Source organism: Bidens hawaiensis, unplaced genomic scaffold (genome assembly GCF_021521415.1).
Source record: "Bidens hawaiensis isolate Kalapana, Puna unplaced genomic scaffold, B.hawaiensis_p1.1 tig00040228_1, whole genome shotgun sequence".
Taxonomy (NCBI): domain Eukaryota; kingdom Viridiplantae; phylum Streptophyta; class Magnoliopsida; order Asterales; family Asteraceae; genus Bidens; species Bidens hawaiensis.
The window spans coordinates 18,844-41,901 of NW_027497107.1; the positions used below are offsets into that span (position 1 = coordinate 18,844).

General features: G+C 36.8%; 2 pseudogenes across 1 annotated transcript; one reads left to right on the forward strand and one right to left on the reverse strand.

The window, feature by feature from the left end:
• Positions 1-1,144: 1,144 nt before the first annotated feature.
• LOC143591971 (V-type proton ATPase subunit a1-like) lies at positions 1,145-10,389 on the reverse strand (annotated as a pseudogene). The gene is made up of 17 exons (XR_013145821.1): positions 10,218-10,389; positions 8,698-8,742; positions 8,250-8,372; positions 7,997-8,104; positions 7,610-7,720; positions 7,358-7,531; positions 5,340-5,477; positions 4,967-5,260; positions 4,497-4,645; positions 3,602-3,755; positions 3,326-3,486; positions 3,037-3,243; positions 2,781-2,964; positions 2,031-2,114; positions 1,738-1,931; positions 1,598-1,657; positions 1,145-1,521 (listed from the first exon to the last, which is right to left on the reverse strand). The product of XR_013145821.1 is annotated as a V-type proton ATPase subunit a1-like (transcript).
• Positions 10,390-20,488: 10,099 nt separating this feature from the next.
• On the forward strand, positions 20,489-21,216 carry LOC143591973 (NEDD8-specific protease 1 pseudogene; annotated as a pseudogene).
• Positions 21,217-23,058: the final 1,842 nt, after the last annotated feature.

Here is a 23,058-nt window from a genome sequence, read left to right on the forward strand (position 1 = left end):
CACTTCAACCTAATAATAACCAACATAGTTAAATTGTCGCATCCGGTAACGTGAAGAGGAGACATGTTTGTTGGATTCATTGATGGCATAACTAATATTATTGGCAGGATGTACATGCATGGATTAATTTGGTCATTACTTTCGCCATGAAATAGAAAGTTTTATTATTTTTTCGGGCATATCTATTTCTTAATATCACCATCGGTATTGTGTGGAAATACGTAGCGAATCGCCATCTGCATGTCATTAAATCCATTTTCTCTTTCTGTTTTGGTATGTACATATGACCTATCGTGTGTTTTGCGCTCAAAAGCATACAATGATGTGGCATAAACAAAACATGTGATTTCTTATGGTTTGCAGTTTTCTTTTTTTTTTTCCTTTAAAGACCAATAATATTAAAAAAAAAAAAAAAAAAACCGAAAGGGGGACAACTAGCCAGAAGCCCAAACGACCAGAAAAAGTCAAAACCGAGTATAAAATGCCCTGTAAGGGGGAATTAATGAAGCCAAACTTGCATCATTTCTCCCAATCAAAGCTCAAGACCTTGCCATGATTCATGGAGTGAAAGTGACATAAGAGATAACCGTCCATTCAAATATGATCTAAAAGCCAACTAAGGTTTTCTTATTCTAATGCTTCTCATTTGATCTTCATGGGCTGAGTTAAAAGTTGGCTCATTTGAACAAGGCGTCCTCATGTTTTCGTCGACAAGTTTTATTTAAAAAATTAATTCACATCTATTGGAAAACTAAGATTACATTGAACTTATAATTAAGTTCTGTAATGAGTTAACTATTCGACTCAAGTTGACTCTAGAGAGACCATAACCGGAAATCAGCCGGTATAAAGTTAAGAGCTAGATTATCCAAATTAGGCGACCAATGCTGGGTTCGTGTGAAATGTATGCTTTTTTTATAAAACCAAATAAAAATGTGTATAAACTATAAACTATTTTAAATAGCAATATCTCAATTCTGTATTTATTTGAAAAGTATATTAAATTTTGTAAATCTATTCATTACCATAATCAGAAACCAAGACCAGAACAGAATAGAAGATCTACACTAGAACTAACACCTTGGGGCAAACCGATATCACGGAATCCCCTCTTTACAACACCTTGGTACCACCCAGTTCATATGAATCGGGACCGGGTCTCTACAAAGCTATGTTAATTCAGGCTGCGCACACGCCATGTAACCCTAACTAGCCAAAATTCTGTGTTTAAAACTTTGAATACTGTGATGGGTGAACGGGCTTTGACCATGTTGACCCAGGAAAGGTGAAAAGTGAATGGTAAAACTGTCATTATACTAATCTTCGTCATCAGCCAATGCTGCAAAGGAGAAAGGTTTAAACTTGTAACCGTCACCTCCATAGAACTTGTTCTGAAATTCTACCCAATGCAGCCTCAATGCATGAAGGAAAGCACTTAGTGTCTCCATCATGAGTAATATAAACGCGGTTGCAAACGCAAATACCACGAGTCCCACCATCCGAATCAAAATGTTTTCATACCTACAAATTCATTTAAGTGAATAATAAATCATATAGAATTTACCGGCAAGTATATTATAATTTTAAAAAGAATTACCCCCATGCAAGGAGGAGAACTTTCTCGTAGAATACAGTGGACAATTCCGAGTGAGCTAAGCTGAAAATAACAATAAGATATTAGCTAAAACGATAAATGATGGATGCGATAATCTAAAGTAAGGTTTGTAAATGTTGTACCTCAAAGCCCACAACCGAAGGTAGGAAGCAGTGTTGGAAACAGAACCGAGTACAAACTCGATGGAATGTATCATCTGATGTACAAAAACCTCACTAAAATTGAATTCTTCTTCATGATGCCTTGCTGAACCGGGCTCAGAGTCTAAATCTATCTCAGATGACCTAAGAACCCCATATGTACGACCTTGAAATCTCTAAAAAAATATCAAGGGATAAAGCCATTAAATTAAGAGACAAACGCACTAAACAATATCTGAAGTTTTATTTAAATAAATGTTTGAGAAAGTGCATACCTCAGCATGAAGTTTCCTCAAAATAAAAGGCTTGGGAAAAAGCATCCACGGAACTGCAACAAGAGCCGAAAGCAATAATAGGATCTGCAAAGATCTATTCTTAGAAAACCATTGGGACTTGAAAGTACATTTAGATTATACAAGTTGGGTAATGGGTCAAAACAGGTCATTTTTGTATGGGGTCTGGCCAAATGGGTTGACCTGAAACGCTTTTTGTCAGAGAAAAAATAGTTTTGTTGAATAATTAGTGTCAAATGTAGATGATAAAAATTATTTTGCTTCAATAAAAATTGAACTTTTAATTGAACAGTTTAGAAGGTTTATGCATTAAAAATAAATGTTGGGCTGAATTCCAGAAGGGTCAACCCATTTGATCTGTTTCCTTTTTAGATAACTAGATTACATGTCTACTTCTATGGGATCTAGAGCTGAGCAAGATTCAGGTTGGACCAAGTAACCGAAATACCTGAGCCCGGATCGACCCCAGACCAGATTAAGCATATTCGGTATCGTTTTCGGTCTTAATTTTTGAGGAAATTTTGGATTTGGGTCCGGTCTGGGTAAAAACAAAAAATGTGAAACAAAAGTTTCATACGTGTCCTGGCCCGACCTGAGACCGACCTAACAGAAAAGACCATTGGTTTTGTCTTCAGTTTTAATTATATTGAAAATTTGATTCGGGTTCAATCCGGTTTCAACCAGATACACAGTCCTACTGGGATCAATGACAAAAGAAACAATAAGTTGTACCTGAAGTGGCCTTTGCCCCCAAAACAACTCATTCTCACCGAGATCATCAAACGGACTCAAGAACATATAAATCATCACGTGATAAAGATCGGCTTGAGAACCAGTGCACCACTTTATGATAATCAGAAGTGAGAGATACCCAAAAAGACTGTTTAAAAATATCATTTGCGGCACAAACTGATACCTGACACGGTTACACTAATTAGCTAACTAACTAATGTCATATATCCCTAAATATGAATAATATGATATACACCTGATATCCAATGAGTTGTTGAAGAAAATGGAATTGAAGTAGCTTAACATGATTCCAAGGTTCATCTGTGCAACACCAAATAGAATAGACATCTTCATTTTAAGCGAGTTCAAGAATGGTAGCTCTGAACGACTCCCGCGCCAACTAGGATCTACATCAAATGGATACGCATCACGGTATTTGATTAAACCAACTGTATGCGCATCACTGTCGATAAAACAGAAAACGGTCATTCAGTGTCAGTGGCAACTGGCAGGGTTATATAATATCTGAACATGTAAAAGTATACCTGCATGAAGTGTCACGGCATTTATAAGCAGATTCACCGAATATGTGATAAGGAACCGAAAAGAACTCGTTGTATATTAGACCACAATAGATTGAAAACAGTGACATTAAAAGAAGTACATATCTGCCACCAAATAACATCTCCATAAAGCTCCCAAGTTTCTGCTATAAACAATGAAATTCATATTCAAAAGGGTAAAACTGTAAATAAAATAATAATATTTTCAAGTTTAAAGTACCAGATTCAAGTAACAAAAGTAGATTTAATAAAACAAACCTGAGAACTAAGCTTCCGCTCACGAGCTATGAGAACTAACGCGCCCAACAATAAACATATTCCGTGTCCCCAATCACCAAACATGACAGCAAAAAGAAATGGAAAAGTAATTACAGTATAAACTGCTGGATTGGCTTCCTGGTATTCAGCAACACTGCAATGAATAGAACTTATATATCAGTAACTACCACACACAGAAAACAATCAAATACACACCAAAATATATAAATTTTCAGTTCCAAATAGGAGTGTGTAAATGAACCAAACTTTCAGTGAAATGTTCACAAACAGTTAGGCGGGTAGTTCCTTTATGTTCATTTATTTAATAAACTAACGAACGAACATGAAGAATTGGTTTTGCTCATTTATTTAAGCGGGCGACCATGAACACATGTCTCGTTCATTTATGCTCAATTATGTTTGTTTAGGTTAAAATTTTTAGGCCCAGCAGATTTTTATGTACAAGTTTGTTTTTAATTGTTGTTCACTCACTTATGTTTTTCCTTTAATGTTCAGTTATGCTTATTTGTTTGCATTTATCATTGATGAATACTATTAATAAACAAACATAAACAAGCACAAACATACTCATTTTCTTAACGAACACCGTGAACAATTAAACCTTGCACATTTCACTGTTCATGTTCAGTCGCTTGGTTAAAGTTAAACAAACAAACACAAACAAACATGCTCTGTTCGTGTTCGTTCGGTTCGTTTACAGGCCTAGTTCCACGCATAGATGGGTTGCTATATTAATATTGCAGCAATAATTTATTAATCATGACAACAGGAGTCTTTTATGAACATCCTTCTAGAAAAACTATATGAAGTATGAATAATTGAATAAAATACTGAATTGATGATAAAACAATAGTTGGATTTAAAGCATGCTTACCCATAGGCGTCAACGATTTCTTGATAAGCGTTTGTGAATGTATTGGTTCTGAAATATGTTGGAGGAGACTCAACAGGATCCATGGTATGAAATATAATGCCGACTTGTGAGTTGCTGTCAAACGTTGCACGTTGCAATGCCTCTTGAATCTAATGTATTGTATACATAATCCGATACAGAAAGTAACAAATAAGGTTAATAGGTTTGAAAACAAAAATCAAATATTACTTAAAAAGCAAAAGCAATCAGGTTTATAAATGAACCAACCGTTCAATACTTCAATGAACCGTTTGGCAAGAAGTTCGTTTATTTAATAAATGATTGAACACAAACAACATTTTTGTTCATTTAGCTAAACGAACGAACATGAACACATGTCTTGTTCAGTTAACGTTAAACAAATGAGCATGAACATGTCATGTTCGCGTTTGTTCAATTTTTACAAACATAAAGCAATGCAACCATAATACATGGGGTTTAGCAAATATAGGGCACCATCCCTCCCCAACTAGACACTTCTTTGTAACATCAAAGTTTAACATATTCAATGTATCAAACACGGCTTTCTCTCTTTTAACCTACAAAATCATCAGATTATATACAGATGCATATAATATCAAACCATCAATGTTTAATATACAAAGAAAAAAGATAAGCACACCTTACCATGTTGTTAAGTGGACCCCAATGGAGTGAAGAGCAGCATTCCTATGACAAATTCCAACATCTAAAGTGGTTTCTAATTCAGAGAGCCGTAACATAACCTGCAAAACAGCAAAAGGATCGGTTAAAATATACATTTGCTAATAAAAGGACGTACACGCAATACATTTGAAAACATACCTCTTGTGTTATTTGAGTCTGCTTTGTTAGGTCCTCAGGAACAGGATAGCAGTTTGCACCGAATGCTTCACAGATTTTCAGTATTTTTGTCTTTGCTTGCTCTCCGGAGAAGAACACTACAAATATAGTTTTCTCAACCTACAAAAAGGTATAAGCGGAATACTGACAACTTAGTCACATCCTATGACAAAGATAAAATTAGAGTAAAGTGCCATTTTCGTCCTTGTGGTTTGGTCAATAATGCGACTTTAGTCCAAAAAGTTTGTTTTTCGCATATGGACCATCCATGTTTCACACTTCTTGCCAATTATGTCCAAATCACTAACCCCGTTAATTTTAATCAGTAAGTCAGGGGTAAACACGTCTTTTCACATTTTAGTTTTATTTTTTATTTCATTCATTATTTTATTGACTTATAATCCCAACCCACCCCCAATTCCCCAACCACGATACAAACCATAGTTCTGTGTGCAGTCCCATGACCATGAATCAAATTCATCAAATTTCAAATCGAGCTCGACAATCGACCGACCATGGTTCTTTGCGTGTGTGGTTGGCCGGCTGTCACCGTCACCACACTCCGACGACGTAGGTGGTTCACAAGTTGATAGGCGGTTCGAGCTCGATTTTACCCCGTCTGAAACCTGCAAATCAGGCCAAACACTAAAATGGTCCTCAAATAGTCAAAGTAACTGGTGTGATCTGCCTTCAATTAACCTGGCTCGTGATTTGACGGTTCCCGGGTGTTCGGGCAGCTGTGGTGGGAGTTCTTCCGGTAGGTAGCTGATGGAGAAGAAAGGATGAGGTGGGTCCCATTTGAGTTGTTTAAACTTTAAAGCATTAAAGAAACGAAAATGACCAAAATAACCCTGACTTACCGATTAAAATTAACGGGGTTAGTGATTTGGACGTAATTGGCAAGAAGCGGGAAACATGGATGGTCCATATGCGAAAAACAAACTTTTTGGACTAAACTCGCATTATTTACCAAACCACAAGGACGAAAATGGCACTTTACTCATAAAATTACCTGTGGCGGACTCAACTCATTAACTTATAAACAGGTCAACCCGGGTTAGTTTCAAAGGGTCAAACAAAACAATTAAATTAAAAAGAAATGGGTCAAACGGGTTTAACAAGACAAAAGTATACAACCACCTACATCGCTTTCATTTAAAGTTTCGATTATTGTAGCAATGCAATTCGTTTGTAATCATATTTAACGCATAAAGTTTTGAGAAGTTAAAGAAATGAACAAAGAAAAGTGTTTGGTCAACAGAAACGAACATGACCCGTAGCCCGTTTAGACCCGTACTAAAAGAACATGTTTTTAACCCTGTAAACGAACTGAACGTTCAATGAACCGTTTGTTAACCGTTCAACGGGAAGCTTATTTATGTTTATTTAATAAACAAAAGAACATGAACAAAACTTTTAGTACATTTGCTTTAAAATATAAACATGAACACATGTCCTGTTCATTCATTTATGTTCGTGAACATTCATTTACGTTTGTTCATTTATGTTCATTCGTTTACGTTTGTTCGTTGGTTTACATTTGTTTAAGTTAATTCATTTACGTTCGTTAACATATCCATTTAAATGTTTAGGCCCATAAAAATTTAATTTAACTATTAGGCCCAATTGTTCACATTTACTTTTAATTTGTCTCGGTTATGTGTGTTCGTTTACATTCGTGAACCATTAGTTTATACTGTAAGCAAACAAACATAAACAAACACGAGCACGTTCACATTCTTAACAAACGAACACGAACAAGAAAACTTAGTTTGTTTAATTGTTTGTGTTCTCGTTTGTTCAGTTAAAGTTAAACGAACAAATTCTTTTACAAGCCTACATGTATTGACTCTTTACAACCCGTACAAGCCGCTCATTTTGCCACCTTTAGTCAGAGAATAGAAGAGTATATCAAGTGTGAATAACCAGTAGAATAATAACTGTGTACATGTATTTTCATATTTATGGCCGTATAGAGCAAGAAAAAGAGGTGAACAAACCATTTCAGAAGATACATGATCCATGATGAGGTCATCCGCAGGCACCTGATTGAAAAGCAAATTCCCCCTTGTTGCACGAAACAGCATTCTCTCAAACAATAAGACCTTAGATTTTGTGATAATGCCACTTATAAATCTAAGACCAGATGAATTTGACGGTCCCGATTGTGTCGCCTGTGTGATTAACAAATTTTAAATATCCACATGCATACATGATAGAACCACAAAACGCAAAATTGAGCAAGATTTTACCTGCTCGAGTAAGGAGGCTGAATCTGGATAATCACTAGGGTACACATTCTCATCTAGTTCTGTGCCTTCTGCAGTCTCGTAACTCTTACCTGAGATAAGAAAGCCTCCTGCCTAAAGATACCATGATAATATTCAGAATCTAATTTTAGAGATGTTAATAATGTGTGAATAATCATGCTAATAAACATTTTGACCAAGAGTAATTGTTGCAATTTACCATACGATACAATTGGAAGCATAAAAAATTTGAAAACAGTCAAACCAGAGATGCCTTTACTCAATATTCACAACAAATGAGTTTGTGCGTAATAAAAACAAGCATGAAAGTAAAATATAGCAAATTAGATGGCACGTTTATTATGAAAACAAGCACTATGCAAAAACTACCTTCTGCAGCACCATCTTGAACTCTAGTAGCTCATTATATGTCTGTTGTAGTTTCTCACTATTAGCATTCATCTCGGTAAGTTCATGTTCATGCTCAACAAGTTGTACCTGCGATTACACACACAAAAAAAAACAATATTTACTTCTGAAGCAAATTATGTTATCTATACTAAAAACATGCTGGATGTGATTTTGTTTTCCTTTTTTCATTCTTATATTTTCTCGATAAGCTTGTAAAGGTGAAAGGACAGACCTCTAATGCCTCCAAGTCGACATCTGGTTTCAGTGTAGGAAGATCAGAAGCTAGTAAACCAGCCTTGTGTATCTGATCTTTGAGAAAACGAAGCTTTCGTGACATTTCAGCACATCTTTTTACCTAACATCATGGCACAATTTGCAAGAAAAATAGAAATTAAACCACCTTACTTTACAATTGTGATATAAAGCAAGACATTTAGGCCTTCTGTTTGCAGGTACAATTTAATTTATATGCATCATGGTGCAGTTGTAACAACAAATTAAAATATTGTATGTAAAGATTACATAAAGCAAGATCCAAATTGCAAAGAAACATCATCTACGGAAGAGATTTGGCTTCAAGACAAAACATTCAATAGTATAAAACACGCCACTACCAAAAATATAACTCTGCATGAAGAAACTAACAAGTGATCCAGCTACAGATATGATATAATCATTACCTGATTAACAAATGTTCTTTGAAATGGACTTTTATCATCATTTAACTGCAAAGACGCAAAGACATGTAAAAACAGCAAATTAGAAAATTACATGAATTATAAAAGAAGGAGAAACTAAATGAATAAAAACAGTGAAATTTAAAATTGTACTCTGATAATATAGAATTGAACACAATATACATAAATAACAAGATCAAACTAACAAAGAGAAGAGACCGATATACAGAATTAGAGAAAAATATACACGGATCTCGTTTAACAAAATGTCAAACACTACTGCAGTGAAATGGAATTTATGATTTGATCTGATATCAGTGAGGACTTATAATAAAAAACATTTAAAAATTCTAATTAGCTTCTTTTTACCACAAGATTCTTGTATCCTTCAAAATAATATAACCCTATCTCACATTTATTTATCAGAACCCTAGCAAGAGCTAGCCCTTATCAAACAAATGATAGAGAACAAAGTATGTGTGAGAAAAAGACACGTATACCCTCAACATTGTGACACTCTAAAGCTTCAAATGCTTGTAAAGTACACTATTCTAAAAAAGAGCATATTCAACAGTCATAGTCCTCTCAGCCATTGTATAAATCATGTGACTGTATCATCACACATGACATAATATTTCCACCTTCCTGAAACTTATTTTGTCATTTACATATAATTTAGATAGGTTATCATAATTCCAAATAGCGCATTAGCTAACTCAAAACTGAATCATCAACCATATCAAGATTATCCTTTATAATGTCTCAGATGTTGTCCATAGATCAACCATCAACTCCACAACATAAGCTAGTTAAACCTTATAAAGCTATTACGTCCATAGATCAGATTCCTATTTTAGCTTTGCATTGACTGCACACAAGTTCACTCAAAACAGAACCTCACACAAAGTCCACTTCATAAACAATAGCTGTTAACTAAACTCTCCCAACCTACTCTCAGAGATCACTACTCCACCCTACAAAACCTGTTCAACAAATTAAACCTTATCTCACACATTTTAAGCCTCTAAACGAGCATTTCAGTATCAACTTACAATGTTAGAATGCATCTTCCACTCTTAACAACTATGTGAAATCACCTGCATCATACTTGGTATCTCAAACATTCTGTTACTCTAAGCTTGAACTATACAAAGAGGCTGGGATCGTTAAACCTTCTTCTAGCACCCTATAAGTCTACCACCTGTGATACTCTTTGACACTTACCTTAATTCTACAACAACAATCATGCTAGAGTTACATTCATTCTGAAGCTTACACCAAATTAGCATTAATCAGTAACAATTTTGAGCTTCCCAAACACTATATACAGTATCAATTAATTCAAAATTACAATAATATACAATAAATTCATAGCATAACCGCTAACATAACCTAAAATTCTATATCAGCAATTCAGTAACCATTCAGATCAATGCAGTTATGCAGACTTATAAATACAGATACACACATTCACATAAACATATAATTATACAAATAAAGTTGAATTGGAAGCAGAATCATACGTCACGGAACTGAAGTAAACCGAGTTCACCGAGATACGAAACCGCACGGTGAGCAGACTCAACCGGAATGATTAACTGCACGGACGTCATCTTCTCGGACCGCATGAGATCCATCTCCGGCAAATTCCTGAACCATTCCATAATAGCTATTTCCTAACCTAATTGACTCCTGTTACTAGATCTGTGAATTCATATTGCGTGCAGTACTTTCCGGATCTACAAATGCATCAGATGCCGTGTGTGTTAACCGTCTATTGAGTTGTAATATTTGGCTTTGGATTGCTTTATGCGCCTATAAAGAAACCGTTTACTTTGCCACAATGATAATCTTACTCATTTCCCATTAGGATGCTTTTTTAGAAAATTATTTAAGTCGTTTTCTAAGAGCTATATCTTGGAAATTGGAAGCCTATAAACGAGTGGTTAACTTAACTTGAGTCATTACATGTTTTGGTTGTCCTTTTCGTAGCTTAAACAAAAATAATAGAAAAACGTCTATATTTTCTACTTTCTATTGCAAATAATAAGTCTCAGACTAGAGGTGCACAAAATACTCGGTTCCAGACCTGACCCGGTGTACTGACACGGAACCAGTTCTTACCTGTGTCCTACCCGCAGGTAGGACCTGGTATAGGATTTCTCCTCAAAGCCGTACCCGGAACCAGAACCGACCTGGACCTAGTGGAACCAGAACCGGAAATACTTGGTCAAAACCCGACCCTGCCCTACTTGAAACCCAAAAAAACCCGGTCAAATACCCGACTATACCCGGAACTGGTTCCTACCCGGACCCGGTTTTGACATTTGTTAACCCGATTTGTTCACCTCTCTCCCATATCATGTTATGCAACTCTCTCCCATATCATGTTATGCATGCGTGAGTTGTCGGAGAACACCCAAAAACTACAAAAGCTTGAAAACGTCCTAAAAATACCATGAGATGAAAAGCCTTCTAAAAACATCTATTGTAGATGTTCTAATCTATTTTAGTTTCTTATAAAACAACCTTACATATAAATTTTGAACCCGTGTATTACACGGGTTTTGTCAAATCAATCAATCAATCATGCCCAGTAAAATCCCACCGACAGCAAAGCTATAAGTAGGGTCTGGGGAGGGTGGGATGTAGGCACACCGTACCTCTATCCAAAGGAATAAAGAGGTGGCTTCCAGAGATACCCTCGGCTCTAAGTACATGTGTATGAAGCAAAATAAAGGAAATCAAAGTTTAACAGTTATATAAAAACTACTACTAATTATAATAATATTAATAATAAGATCACAGTTTAACAGCTATATAAAAGCTAATAATAATTATAATAATAATAATATATGTAAGGGAAATACCATTATGGTATGTGACCTAAATAAGTTAAGTCTAAGCCCTAAGGTATTCAATTCTCTCTAAAAATCCTTAACTTTAATTCTACTTCTCCACGAATTCCTATCCTCAACCATGTCCTCGGAGAGGTTTAGGTCTATCAAATCATGCCTAATCCTCTCATCCCAAGTCAATTTCGGTCGTCCTCTACCCCTCCTCCCCTCTATAGTAATGTTTTCTACGGATCTAACAGGATTAGTCGTCTGTCTTCTCTTTACATGTTCAAACCATCTCAATCTCCACTCTCTTATCTTGTCTGCTATGTTCGCCACCCCTAATCTCTCGCGAAACACAACGTTTCTTATTCGGTCTAGCCTTGTGTGCCCACACATCCAACGTAGCATTCTTATTTCTGCTACCTCCATCTTCCGCACTTGTGCCTTCTTGATGGCCCAACAATCTGTTCCATATAGCATTGCAGGTCTAACTGCCACCCTATAGAATTTTCCCTTTAGTTTAGTCGGGAAACTCTTGTCGCACAATATACCTGTGGCTGCTTTCCATCTACACCATCCTACCTGAACTCGGTGGGTCACATCACTGTCTAATTCCCCATCACTCTGTACAAATGATCCTAAATACTTGAACTTCGTTACCTGCGGGACCACCTGCCCTTCAATTGTGATCTGTGCGTCTTCATTGTCGTTTATCCCACCAAAATCACAGTGGAGGTACTCCGTCTTAGATCGGCTAATCTTTAAACCTTTTGTCTCTAAGGTTGTTCGCCACTCCTCAAGCCTCATGTTTAGATCTTGTTTTTTCTCAGCAAGTAACACAATATCGTCTGCGAACATCATGCACCACGGGAGAGTCCCCTGAATCGACTTTGACAACTCATCAAAGACTACTGCAAAAAGAAACGGGCTCAACGCTGACCCCTGGTGAAGACCTACCTCTACAGGAAAGAAATCAGTATCCCCCAATGGCGCACGGACACTTGTTTCACTCCTGGTATACATATCCATAATTATCTCTATGTATTTCCTGGGCACTCTTCTACCCTCCAAGCACTCCCAGAGCACCTGTCGTGGCACACTGTCGTAGGCCTTTTCTAGGTCAATAAACACCATATGTAGATCACGCTTCTTCTCCCTATACTTTTCCATTAATCTTCTTATAAGGTGTATTGCCTCTGTGGTGGAACGCCCCGGCATAAAGCCAAATTGGTTGACCGTAACCTGAGTTTCTTGTCTAAGTCTAACCTCAATCACTCTTTCCCATAGCTTCATAGTATGACTTAGTAGTTTGATTCCTCGGTAGTTACCACAACATTGGGCGTCTCCTTTGTTCTTATAGATAGGAACTACAACGCTGCTCCTCCACTGGTCTGGCATCTTACTTGATTTGAGAATACTATTGAACAGAGTAGTTAACCACATGACTCCTTCCTCCCCCAGACACTTCCACACCTCGATGGGTATGTTGTCTGGGCCAACCGCCTTAGACCTTCCCATCCTCCTAAGTGCATCCTTCACCTCTTCTCGTGTGATCCGTCGGCAGTAGCAGTTATTCGATTGTTGTCGTTGAAAGTTTGTGTTGTCATGTTCTTCTTGGTAAGCTCTCCCATTGTTAAAAAGATTGTGGAAGTAGGTTTGCCATCTTAGCTTGATGTCCTGCTCCTTGACCAGTACATGCCCATCTGTATCCTTTATGAACTTCACCGGTCCTAGATCTTGCCTTCTACGCTCCCTGGCTTTGGCAATCTTAAACATAGCATGTTCCCCCTCTTTTGTTTCTAGACTTTCATACATCCGTTTAAAGGCCGCCTTCTTTGCTTCCGCCACTGCCTTCTTCGCCTCTATCTTGGCCGTTTTGTAGTTGTCCCTCAATTCCACTCGCTCCTTCTCATTCGTGCACCTCATTAGCTCCCTAAAACATCCTTGTTTGTCCCTTATCTTGTCTTGCACTGCGTCATTCCACCACCAAGACTCCTTATGCCCACTTGTCTTTCCTGTTGTGACCCCGAGAGTCTCCTTTGCTACTTGGATGATCTTTGTCTCCATAGCTTCCCATATATGAGTTGAGTCCCCATTTAGTCGAGCCCGCGTATGCAGTATGAGTTTATCCTTAAACAGTAGGAGATTTTCGTCCTTCAAATTTCCCCATCGAATTCTCGGTGTACCTTTCTTCTCTCGAACAGTCAGCTTATTTCTGAAGGCTATATCTGTCACTAGTAGTCGATGTTGAGTCACAACTGCTTCCCCAGGTATGACTTTGCAGTCCTTCCACCAACGTCGGTCTCCCTGCCTCATCAAAAGGTAGTCAATTTGCGTGTCGCGTCCGCCACTGCTAAAAGTGATTAAATGAGAATCTTGTTTCCTAAAATAAGAATTTATAATACCTAGGTCACGTGCCACCGCAAACTCTAGAAGATATGTTCCGGTCTCATTCCTATCACCAAAACCGAAACCCCCATGTACGGCTTGAAAACCATCGTTAGCCTTACCAATGTGTCCATTAAAATCACCTCCTATGCAAATCCTCTCCCCCTAGGTATGCCCCCTACCACTGCGTCTAGGCAATCCCAAAATTCTCTCTTTTCCTGATCCCCTAGGCCTACATGAGGCGAGTAGGCGGAGACTACTGCCACTACTTCCTCTCCTAGTACTAATTTCAACACCATAATCCTGTCATTATGTCTTATCACCTCCACCACACTAGTGTGTATTTCCTTAGCCACTAGAAACCCTACTCCATTCTGTAACATCCTAAAATTTATTATGTTGAATAAAGGAAGTTATGTTTAGTGATTTCGCGTAATTAATTAAGGTCGGGTAAGGAGCGGACCATGGACTTGGATTAATTGAGATGGGTTAAATGAGAATGGGATCTAAGGGATATAAATATCCCCTAAACCCAAAATATCTTCATTTCCATCTTATCCTTTCACACTTCCAAAACACACACACACCACACTCTACAACCGCCGGCCGGCCGGAAGAGAGAGAGGCGGCAGATCCGAGGGAGAGAGAGAGAGATTTGTTGTGATAACGAGTAAACAAGACCCAAGCAAGCTCAGAAAGGTATGATTCTTGATCTTTGAAGTTTAAAGATCCAAGTTTTATAGTGTAGATACGACCGAAAATGGTCGGGAAGCGTAGTGGGTGATGTTGAACCATGGCAAGGGTGTTAAAATAGCTCGAAATGTTGGACAGAAACCGAAACAGCGGCTATCTGGGCAACTTCACCCTCATCTGGGCAACTTCGCCTTCAAAGCGATGAACTTCGCCTGCAAGCCAAGTTCGCCTGATGAACTTCGCCTGCAAGCTAAGTTCGCCTGATGGCAACTTCGCTGTAAAGCTAAGTTCGCCTAACTGGCAACTTCGCAAGCTAAGTTCGCCTGATGGCAACTTCGCTGTAAAGCTAAGTTCGCCTAACTGGCAACTTCGCCTGAAGCTAAGTTCGCCTGATGGCAACTTCGCTGTAAAGCTAAGTTCGCCTGATAACTTCGCCTAGAGCTAAGTTCTCCTGAGGTTTAACTTCGCCTAAAGCCAAGTTCGCCTGATAACTTCGCCTAAAGCTAAGTTCGCCTAAGGTTTAACTTCGCTTAAAGTCAAGTTCGATTAGAAAATAAATTAAAAATCTAATGAAAAATGTGTTAAGACAGTTAATGGAAATAAAATTTTTCCAAGCTGACCTGGCAGCTCGACCCCAGCCAGGGGCTCTGCCCCTTGGACCCTGCTAGGGGCTGCCGCCCCTAGACCCCGCTGCCAGGGGCGCTGCCCCCGGACCCCCGTTCGTTGTGGGTCATATAAAGATAGAAATACATTATGAGAAGTGATAGTTAATTGATACGTATACTTGTTATACAGTCAGCCGTGCACAACTGAAGAAAGGGATTACGATTAACGGTGAACGTAACCGTGTTCAGGTGAGTTTCTAGCCCCATTTATGTGTTACGTTTTCGGGGCTGTGTGCATACTCAATATGTTTGTTAATACACTTATCCTAAGAGTAATACACTTATCCTAAGAGATAAGTGTATGCCTTATGTGGATAATGTGAAATGTATGAATGATTGCTTGATGGTACGTGAATGATCTTCGGATATTGCACGTACTGTCAGGTTGTAACAATATGTATAAGGTAAGTATGTTATGTATGTTTATGTGTATGAACATGATAAAGATAATAGAAGAAAGAAATGATAATGTATGGTTGTATGGTTACGAAAAGGGTACCGAGCTCTAATAATACTCGAGGTATGATGTATGGTTGTATGGTTACGAAAAGGGTACCGAGCCCTAATAATACTCGAGGTATGATGTATGGTTGTATGGTTACGAAAAGGGTACCGAGCCCTAATAATACTCGAGGTATGATGTATGGTTGTATGGTTACGAAAAGGGTATCGAGCCCTACTAATACTCGAGGTATGATGTATGGTTGTATGGTAACGAAGAGGGAATCGAACCCTACTAATATTCGAGAACTAGGGAACCGAACCCTACTAATATTCGAGGAAAGAGGGTACCGAGCCCTAATAATACTCGAGGAAAGAGGGTACCGAGCCCTAATAATACTCGAGGAAAGAGGGTACCGAGCCCTAATAATACTCGAGGAAAGAGGGTACCGAGCCCTAATAATACTCGAGGAAAGAGGGTACCGAGCCCTAATAATACTCGAGGAATGTAGGGCGTAATGCTCTTTATAACGTAAGATATGAAAGTAAGTTAATACAAAAGAAAGTAAGAAAGTATGAAAGTAAGAAAGTATGAAAGTATGAAAGTATAAAAGTATGAATGAAAGGATATAATTTTATGTGTATGGTATGATTATGTGATTAACTAGAACTCACTCAGCGTAGCTGACTTTTAGTATGCACGCAGGTGAGTAGGATGAGGCAGCTCGCTTGAGGAGACATGTGGCATTGAACAAGAGTCTGGCGTCTGAAGACTTATGATGTTTAAATTTTAATGCTTTAATGTTGAAAGACAAAGGATGTTTTGAGACAAGTTACGAATTATGTAACGTTTTATGAAAGTTTTATATTCCGCGTAAATGTTTTAATTAACTCTGATATTTAGAACTGTGTTTATGAGTAAATCCGACGCTAAAGTAGGGCTACCGGTAACGGGGCCTTACACATTCCTAGCTCCATCAGACCCCGAGTACCACAACTTATACCCATTACACTCAGCCCCTCTATGTCATTTCCACTTAGTCTCCTGGAGGCATGCTATCTGAACCCTACGTCTTTTAAGCACATCTACCAATTCTAGCAACTTACCATTTAATGTTCCTACATTCCAAGAAGCCAAACGCAATATACGCTCCCTATCTTTACTCTTTCCTACACCCCTCGTTTCAGGACATGGTCTCAAGTAATAGTCATGGTTCCTACGCTCTATGGTTGCAACTAATCACACAAACACAAGCAATAGAACACCAAATCAATAATAATAATAATAATAGTAACAAAAACTAATAATAATAATAATAGTGTGTAGCAATAACAATAATAGTCAAGGGATCTTAAAATGAAAATAAACTCCAAAGATCCGGATCACGTATGTTCTAATGATAATAATAATAATAATAATAATAATAATAATAATAATACTAATAATAATAATAATAGTGAGAAAGGAACGAGTATACCGTGAAGATGATGAAGGCAGATACAGCTCAACGGCAGCCAGGTTACAAGAAGCTCACTCTTTTGCTTTGGGACCCCCAATGGCAGCACAAAATAATAATAATTGCGCACACAAAAATAATAATAATAATAATAATAATAATACCCACAATAATAATAATAATAATAATAATAATAATAATAATAATAATAATAATGCTACAAGTTACAGATCTGGTTTATTCAATATGTGTTAATTAATTTGTTCATTTTGCAAGTGATTTATGCTCTACCTGTTACATTCATAGTGATTAATGCTAGATCTACATTCATTCTAGTGTATGGTGTATACGTAAGTTATAGATCTTAAACTATTTATATTGATTTTCAGTAATATGATTCGATATAAAGGCTAGATCTATGTTATGCTTTGTGATTTGGTTTATAATAATTAATAAACAAGTTGCTTACAGATTTGCTTTCTATATTAAGTGATTTATGCTAGATCTACATTCTAGAGTATATGCAAGTGGTAGATCTCAAACTGTTTATCTTTATTCCCGTGGAACAGAAACAGAAATGCAATAATAATAGGAACAGAAACAGAAATGCTTATCTTTATTCCCGTGGACACGAACACACTGCCGGAGGAAGCTTGTACGGTAGTTTCGAAGGTGATTCTGCCGGATAAACAGAAACAGATCCGGTGATTCTGCAGGAGAAGGGCAGAAACAGATCCGGTGTCGGCAGTTTCGAGGTGAGAACTTTTACCACTTCCTTATTGAAGTTTATGGCAATTGGAACACTGACTTTATGCTACAACGGGTTTTGTCAAATGATAAAGATAAATAAGGTCTGTTATTTTAGTTGTGATTTTTCAAATACTTGTAAATTAATTTAATGTAGACTTAATAGAAAAAAAACAAACAGGGTTAACGAAAAATACTAAAATAGCATGATTTTGGAAACACCAGGTGTTGATTTGCAAGAATTTAAAAAAAAGGTACTAAAGTTGTGTAGTTGATCAAACATTATGTATGAAAATGACATTTGATTCAATAATGAATATAATCCATACTATGTTATAACTCATTTGACAAAATTGTTTTGACTCATAACCCATGAATAGCTAGAATGAATGAGATGAGAGATTAGGAATTAGGTAAAATGTGGGATTGACACCTAAGCTTTAACATTTTCTTTTATTAATATTGTAAGATAAGATAAGATGTGTTATAAGTTATAATTAATTCTATAACTAACAACTTACAAGTTTGTGTTTAGTATAGGGATATGGTTTTATTTGGTTGAGTGTGTTTTGCAAATTATTTTAAAACATACACTTGTGACTTTTAGTAAATGTCAGCGTAAACCAAGTAAGACCCATAGAACCCACGAGACCCGTCAAACCCGAAACCATTTATAGTTAAGAAGTCGGGTCCTAGTTTTTCAAAGACCTTCGTTACGGTTCCGGGTATAACCTCTATTAATAAGGTTATTATTAACTTACTATCATATGCTCCTTTAACAGTCGCAACCCTTGATCAACTATCTTCCAATCTTCAATCATTGATATCCAATTTGATTTTGCAAGTTTTATGGGTATTAAACTATGCTTTGACATCCAATTTATGGCTTATGTTGGACTCTATTGAACTATGAATGCGTATAAACACTCTTTTACACAAGTTTTTCTTGCAATTATTAAAATATACTATAAATACCGAACAACTATTTCACAAAGTTGATTGTTTAAATACAATTTGCTAAGTCTATCTTTCATCAAGGCCCGTCCTGGTTCCAATGACCCGAATAAGTTGTTGGACTTGTAAAACCCCTCTGGGACGCGGACCAATTATATATACCATAGCGATGGTTCGAGAGACTTTGTTTTATCATTAAACAGGTACAGGTACATGTTCAGGTTAGACTCGTCCGTTCATATTAGGTAAGGACTCGATGCTCACGCCTACCAGCCTTCCCACTATATAAACGGCTATTATTGTTCTTTGCAGGAAATCCATACGAAAAATTTTGTTATGCTTAAACTATAAAAAGTGTAAAAAAATTAAATATTTATTAATTATTCACACCTGAGTCTAGAGGTGCACAAAATACCCAGTTCCGTACCTGACTTGGTTTACCCGATCCAGAACCGATTCCTACTCGTACACTACCCGCGGGTACGACCTAGTATTGGATTTCTCCCCTGAGCCGTACCCAAAACCAAAACTGACCGGGACCCGCTAGAACCGGAACCGGGGAATACCCAGTCAAAACCCGACCCTACCCGAAACCCGATCAAAACACAGTCAAATACCTGCCTATACCAGAACCGGTTTTGACTTTTGTTGACCATACCCATGATCCCGGTTCCTAAAAATACCCGGTTTATGCACCTCTCCACCTGACAAATCCCAAGAAAAATAGATATATATCCACTCTCAATCGGACCCTGCACTGAACGACCGCGGACCACCCTCATTCAACCACGGACCAGTCTCTCAATCGTACTCTGCGTTCTCAGTCTTCACAGATCTCTGGTACCCTTAAACTCCTTAACTTCGGCTTTTAATTTTGTAATCCCTAATTTTCCATCAAATTGTCAGATTCATGTTATTGATATGACTCCAAGATTTGTTAGTAAATGAATCATAAGTTTTTCTTCTTTTATTTTTACTTCAAACACCCTTCAGGCATTTCATCAAACACCTTGTGGGCATACTTAATTTCCATGAGTTAAGAAGAACAATAATTTGTCTAATAATCTAAGCAGTTAATGCGAAAAACTTGACAGATATCTGAGATAACGGTTATCGCAGTGAGATATCGGTAATTTTAATATCATGTAAAATTCATATACATAGCAATTTAACAATAATAATTCAGTATAATCTCCTACCATTAACAAATTAACCTTTTGCAAATTGCAAAACACTAACAATCTTAGCAAGTAAGAATTGATTAAGACTTAAAACAATAACATTGAACACTAAAAGTTGATAATTAAGACTTAAAAACAGTGATATCAGGAATATCGGTGATATATCTGTCAAATATTAGTCCAATATCGGTCAATATCGTTGATATTATCGGTAACGATATTCTGACTTATATATCGCCAAGGGACCGATAACCGATATATCACTGATACATCGGCGATATTGACTGCATAGCTAATAATATCTATTAATTCCAGATGACATGTAACATTCCCATAGCTACTTCATAGTCCTTTTGAAAGTCATAATTCTACGAGTCAAGAATTTCGATCTTATTATTATTCTTAATGCTATCATCATCGGGCGTGATTTATACTTATTATTTTGATTAACCAGGTGCCATATTATATTATTAGCATCTGCAGCATGCCAAGATCCTCAGCCGATGATAAAATCTTGAGTTACAACGATGTTGTACTCAGACAATCTGATTTAACGATCCTAAGCGGTCCGTATTTTCTTAACGACCGTATAATCGAGTTTTATTTCAGTTATCTTTCATCATCACATCCTTCAGAACACGTACTACTCGTCCCACCTTCAATTACTTTCTGGATAATGAATTGTCCCGACATCGACGGCCTCAAAGATTTCATCCAGCCCCTAAACCTCCCATCAAAAAACCTCATAATCTTCCCCATTAACAACAATGATGACGTGGCGGTGGCAGAAGGCGGCAGCCACTGGAGCTTACTCGCGTTTGAGAGAACCCGTAATGTGTTTGTACATCATGATAGTAATGGTGGTATGAACAAGAACTACGCAAAACGCCTTTGTAGATCGCTTGGTTCGTATACAGGTGGTTCTAGTACGCGCTATGTGGAATGTGAGTCCAGCCCGCAACAAGAGACTGGTTATGATTGTGGTTTGTATGTTTTAGCCATTGCAAAGGAAATATGTGAGTGGTTTGATAGTGTTGTGCCAAAAAACGAGGATTTGTGGTTTGCACGAGTTGAGGAACGTGTTACTCATGAAAGGGTTTCGGCTCTCCGTGTTGAGATTTTGGGATTGATAACAAGTTTAAGAGGAACAAAATGATGCTGTTTTATGATGCTATTTACTACTTGTCTTATGTATTGTGTATTTTCGAATTGGCGTGTTTGGTTTCTGGGAATGGGATTGCAAATGAATCAAATGTTTCATTCTCGTTGTTTGGTTGGTTTGTAGGAAGGAATGAGTATTTCAAAGTTTTTATGAGACAGTGAATGACCCGAACGCTAAGTTATTTGATGGTTTGTTTGCATATGTACACTGCATTCTCGGGTTTAAAATACAAGGAAAAGAAATGATAAGACTAGACAGGGAAAGAAAGGAAAAGAAATTATATACTTTTAATAGGCATTCTCAAGTTAAAATTAAAAAAAAAAAAAAGAAAGTGTTAATTACATTCTTGAGTTAGATCGGAAGGAAAAAATAGGAAAAAAATTGTAACTTTACAATTATGTCCTCATAGCCAAATGAAAAAGAGAATTGAGATAGGGCAAATTAGTAATATTGTAATGGGTTATAAACTTTTCCTTCACCATCAGGCCATATTTGACTGGAAAATTTTAGAGGGAAAAAACCCTAACTTTTCTTTTTAATCTTTTTCTTTTCTTTAAAAAAAAAACCCAAGAATGAAAAAAGAAAAATTTTCTTATCTTTTTTTTTTCAAACCTTTAAATAAAAAACTCAGAATGTAGTGTTACTATTAGAAGCAGAAACTACCTTTTTGTGACGTGTCTTGTTTGTTTTTATTAATATATGTGGATTACGGGTTGTTTGTGCATATATGGTGACACATATTACGTATCATAATTGTTTTCGTAGTTCTCTAATTAAATTTGGTTATGCGTTGAACGTCTATCCATGTGTTATACATGTATGTGTTTGTATAGTGTATTAATGAATGAACATAAACAAAAATGAATAACTTCGTTTCCCTAACCAAGACAAACAATAAAACTTTCTTTGTATATTTGTGTTTGTCTATTTGCTTGGTTAAAGTTAATGAATAAACACATAAGCTTTATTGGTATTTGTTTGATTTGTTGTATTCGACAGGCCTAAATGGGGCTAAAGTTAATAAGTTATGGTACTTTGACTGGTTATTTGCTGGACCAGGCCCTTTATCTTATTGGGCCATGACGATTTCTACCAATACCGGCCCAAAGACTGCTCCGGTCCTCCAGTATCCAGAGTCCAGGCATTTCCTTATGCATATATGTGTTGGTGAAATATTTGAATGTATTTAATTAAAATGTTAATTATGATTAAATTTAGAATATTAAATTGATATAAGCTTGTTGACTTGAAAGTTGGAACATTTTTATGGAACTACCACTTAAATTTTAAAACCGTAGCAAATCGATTAAAAGAATATCTTAAAAAACTGAATTTATCGAGTGTGGACTTGTGGTTTATCATCTCTCTCCATCATCATAAGCGTTCGAATGTCGTTTTAGACAAAACACATCAGCTGAGAACGTCAATTTACAAGATTACAAAACCAATTAGCCAAATACATGCCCCCAAAAGGAAAATAACCACCACAAAAGATTGTTGGTAATTACAGGCAAAACATCTAATTTTGAAAGTCAATCTTATGGTAGTATTATTAGCGTATAGAGGATGCATTCTCTACTTAGCTACATTTAGTATGTATAGCTTTTTCAACGTAGACATTTGATGCATAGAAAATATGATGTGGCTATATATCGAATCAATAGATGGGCCAAGTTATCTATCATGACACATTGTCATGATGCTTATTTGCAAAACAAACAAAAATGTCACTTCAACGCCTACACTTTGAAGTTCGAACCTATGATAGTTCATATGCTTATTACAAAAATGCATATCAATTTAAAGTTTCATGCGAACTTGTGGAGTTTGTAGCTG